This window comes from Drosophila sulfurigaster, unplaced genomic scaffold, assembly GCF_023558435.1.
Source record: "Drosophila sulfurigaster albostrigata strain 15112-1811.04 unplaced genomic scaffold, ASM2355843v2 ctg48_pilon, whole genome shotgun sequence".
NCBI classification, from domain to species: Eukaryota; Metazoa; Arthropoda; class Insecta; order Diptera; family Drosophilidae; genus Drosophila; species Drosophila sulfurigaster.
The window spans coordinates 95,001-100,475 of NW_026909715.1; positions in this window are offsets into that span (position 1 = coordinate 95,001).

The window sequence follows — 5,475 nt, forward strand, 5'->3', positions numbered from 1 at the left end:
CAAAATAAATAATTTTTATAGTGTCCTTGAGGATTTTCAATTATTCACAAAATATTAATTCTTTAGCTACGAAAACACCTTTGGAATAAGACATTTAATTCGTCATATGCTTATATAATAATAGTTATTATATAAACATATAAACGTCGGATGAGACTTTTGTAATAACATAATTATTACCTATTATGCAAACTGAAATATATGCATCCAATACATATATATACGTGATGGGCACACACTGCTCACCATGTATAGGTTTTGTGACACGTTTTCTACAAAAATATAATAATAATAATAATATAATATTCCCGAAAATCCCACGCCCAAATACCTGGGCATGACGCTCGACAGGCGGTTAACATGGCGCACACACATCCTAAGGAAGAGAAAGCAGGCTGAAGAGAGGCTGAAGCAATTCCAATGGCTCATTGAAGACGCTCGAAGCTTAAAAGCAAACTTAAACTGCTCGTCTACAAAACCATCATTAAGCCAATCTGGACTTATGGCATCCAGCTGTGGGGCACTGCCTGCAAATCAAACTGCAGGAACATCCAAAGGCTGCAGAACAAGGCTCTGAGAATGGTCTCGAACGCTCATCCTTACCATGACAACAGCACCATCCACGAGGTACTCAGGGTTCCCTGGGTAAAAGATGAAATTCGAAAAGTGAGCACAAATTACATCAACAGGCTCCATAACCACCCAAACACATTGGCCATCAACATCTTGGACAACAGCCAAACCGTCAGAAGACTTAAAAGAAAACACCCCTCGACCTGCCCATGGAGAATGATGATTAGCCCTCCAGAACCCTACCAACCATCTCTTGTGAGAATTTAATCGACAAGGCTGCCTCAAAAAATTTAATTATTGTCCGTACAGACAGATTTTAAATAAATAATTATTGACGAAAAAAAAAAAAATGTATAGGTTTTGTGACACGTTTTCTACAATGCTTTTATTTTATTTAGTATTGCCATCCAACGTATCTTTTGTTGCACTAATTTAATAATACAACAGTAAAACTTCATTATTTTTAACTTTTTAATCATATTGCCTTCTATATGATTATTTTCATATATTATTTATATATGACTTATGCCGACAAGACTCACTCCATATACATAGTCATATATATTTCACTTGTGAAATTTTTCTCATATGACATGCCTGCTCGACATCACCACCCTATATAGGTTTTGTGACACGTTTTCTACAACCAGCTCATTTTACTAAGGTCTACCATCTAATGTATCTTTATGTTGCACTAATTTAATAATACAACAGCAAAACTTCATTATTTTTAACTTGTATAATCATATTGCCTTCTATATGATTATATTCATATATTATTTATATATGACTTATGCCGGCAAGACTCACTCCATATACATAGTCATATATATTTCACTTGTGAAATTTTTCTCATATGACATGCCTGCCCGACCTCACCACCCCTATAAAGGTTTTGTGACACGTTTTCTGCAATGCTTTTTAATAATACAACAGTAAAACTTCATTATTTTTAACTTTTTAATCATATTGCCTTCTATATGATTATTTTCATATATTATTTATATATGACTTATGCCGGCAAGACTCACTCCATATACATAGTCATATATATTTCACTTGTGAAATTTTTCTCATATGACATGCCTGCCCGACCTCACCACCCCTATAGAGGTTTTGTGACACGTTTTCTGCAATGCTTTTATTTTATTTAGTATTACCATCTAACGTATCTTTTTGTTGCACTAATTTAATAATACAACATTAAAACTTCATTATTTTTAACTTTTTAATCATATTGCCTTCTATATGATTATTTTCATATATTATTTATATATGACATGCCGGCAAGACTCACTCCATATACATAGTCATATATATTTCACTTGTGAAATTTTTCTCATATGACATGCCTGCCCGACCTCACCACCCCTATATAGGTTTTGTGACACGTTTTCTACAACCAGCTCATTTTACTAAGGTCTACCATCTAATGCATCTTTATGTTGCACTAATTTAATAATGCAACAGTAAAACTTCATTATTTTTAACTTTTTTAATCATATTGCCTTCTATGTGATTATTTTCATATATTATTTATATATGACATGCCGGCAAGACTCACTCCATATACATAGTCATATATATTTCACTTGTGAAATTTTTCTCATATGACATGCCTGCCCGACCTCACCACCCCCTATATAGGTTTTGTGACACGTTTTCTACAACCAGCTCATTTTACTAAGGTCTACCATCTAATGTATCTTTATGTTGCACTAATTTAATAATGCAACAGTAAAACTTCATTATTTTTAACTTTTTAATCATATTGCCTTCTATATGATTATTTTCATATATTATTTATATATGACACGCCGGCAAGACTCACTCCATATACATAGTCATATATATTTCACTTGTGAAATTTTTCTCATATGACATGCCTGCTCGACATCACCACCCCTATATAGGTTTTGTGACACGTTTTCTACAACAATTCATTTTACTAAGGTCCACCACCTAATGTATCTTTATGTGGCACTAATTTAATAATACAACAGCAAAACTTCATTATATTATCATCAATAATTTGTATTAAATACAAGTACAATCGTAAATTGTTTAACATTGTTTAAAATTTTTGTCAAAGTTGAAATGATATGTCAGTTCAATAAAAAATTCACCAAGTCCAAAAAAATGTTTTCTCAAGTTTAACTCGAATTCTTATCTTAGTATATTAATAAACTGTATTAAATGCTATTTAAAAAGTTTTTCATTCAATTTTCACATGTTGAAATTTTTGCCAATGTTGAACTCATATCTCGGTAGAACCTCATATCATATGGCTGCAGTTCAATAAAAAATTCACCAAGTCCAACAAAATTTTTTCTCAAGTTAAATTCAAAATCTTATCTCATTATATTAATAAACTGTATAACATGCTATTTAAAAGTTTTTCATTCAATTTTCACATGTTGAAATTTTTTGTCTATGTTGAACTCATATCTCGGTAGAACCTCATATCATATGGCTGCAGTTCAATAAAAATTCACCAAGTCCAAAAAATTTTTCTCAAGTTAAATTCAAAATCTTATCTCATTATATTAATAAACTGTATAACATGCTATTTAAAAAGTTTTTATTCTATTTTGACATGTTGAAATTTTTGTCAATGTTGAACTCATATCTCGGTAGAACCTCATATCATTTGGCTGCAGTTCAATAAAACATTCACCAAGTCCAAAAAAATTTTTCTCAAGTTAAATTCAAAATCTTATCTCATTATATTAATAAACTGTATTAAATGCTATTTAAAAAGTTTTCATTCAATTTTGACATGTTAAAATTTTTGCCAATGTTGAACTCATATCTCGGTAGAACCTCATATCATATGGCTGCAGTTCAATAAAAATTCACCAAGTCCAAAAAATTTTTCTCAAGTTAAATTCAAAATCTTATCTCATTATATTAATAAACTGTATAAAATGCTATTTAAAAAGTTTTTCATTCAATTTTCACATGTTGAAATTTTTTGTCAATGTTGAACTCATATCTCGGTAGAACCTCATATCATATGGCTGCAGTTCAATAAAAATTCACCAAGTCCAAAAAATTTTTCTCAAGTTAAATTCAAAATCTTATCTCATTATATTAATAAACTGTATAACATGCTATTTAAAAGTTTTTATTCTATTTTGACATGTTGAAATTTTTTGTCAATGTTGAACTCATATCTCGGTAGAACCTCATATCATTTGGCTGCAGTTCAATAAAAATTCACCAAGTCCAAAAAAATTTTTCTCAAGTTAAATTCAAAATCTTATCTCATTATATTAATAAACTGTATAAAATGCTATTTGAAAAGTTTTTCTTCAATTTTCATATGTTGAAATTTTTGTCATATTTCGCTAGAACCTCATATCATATGGCTGCAGTTCAATAAAAATTCACCAAGTCCAAAAAATTTTTTCTCAAGTTAAATTCAAAATCTTATCTCATTATATTAATAAACTGTATAAAATGCTATTTAAAAGTTTTTCATTCAATTTTCACATGTTGAAATTTTTTGTCAATGTTGAACTCATATCTCGGTAGAACCTCATATCATATGGCTGCAGTTCAATAAAAATTCACCAAGTCCAAAAAATTTTTCTCAAGTTAAATTCAAAATCTTATCTCATTATATTAATAAACTGTATAACATGCTATTTAAAAGTTTTTTATTCTATTTTGACATGTTGAAATTTTTGTCAATGTTGAACTCATATCTCGGTAGAACCTCATATCATTTGGCTGCAGTTCAATAAAAATTCACCAAGTCAAAAAAATTTTTCTCAAGTTAAATTCAAAATCTTATCTCATTATATTAATAAACAGTATAAAATGCTATTTAAAAGTTTTTCATTCAATTTTCATATGTTGAAATTTTTGTCAAAATTGAACTTATAAGTTTTTCATGTCTTAATTTGCGCCACCAATATGATGGCGTTCTTTTGCTACCAAACATATTAAATGCATACTTAAAATACGCAAGTATTCTGTACACATAGACACATATATATCATGTTTATTTTTAATTTTCGCCACTAATATGATGCCGTCCTTTTGCTACCAAATAAATATGTATAACTAACACATACTAAATAAATGCATATTTAAAATATGCAAGTATTTTGTACACATAGATATACTATGCATATTCTTAATTTTCGCCACTAATATGATGGCGTCCTTTTGCTACCAAATAAATATATATTACCAACGCATAATAAATAAATGCATATTTAAAATACGCAAGTATTTTGTAAACAAATTTTCGCCACTAATATGATGGCGTCCTTTTGGCTACCAAATAAATATATATTACCAACGCATAATAAATAAATGCATATTTAAAATATGCAAGTATTTTGTACACATAGATATACTATGCATATTCTTAATTTTCGCCACTAATATGATGGCGTCCTTTTGGCTACCAAATAAATATATATTACCAACGCATAATAAATAAATGCATATTTAAAATATGCAAGTATTTTGTACACATAGATATACTATGCATATTCTTAATTTTCGCCACTAATATGATGGCGTCATTTTGCTACCAAATAAATATATATTACCAACGCATAATAAATAAATGCATATTTAAAATACGCAAGTATTTTGTAAACAAATTTTCGCCACTAATATGATGGCGTCCTTTTGGCTACCAAATAAATATATATTACCAACGCATAATAAATAAATGCATATTTAAAATATGCAAGTATTTTGTAAACAAATTTTCGCCACTAATATGATGGCGTCCTTTTGGCTACCAAATAAATATATATTACCAACGCATAATAAATAAATGAATATTTAAAATATGCAAGTATTTTGTACACATAGATATACTATGCATATTTTTAATCTTCGCCACTAATATGATGGCGTCCTTTTGGCTACCAAATA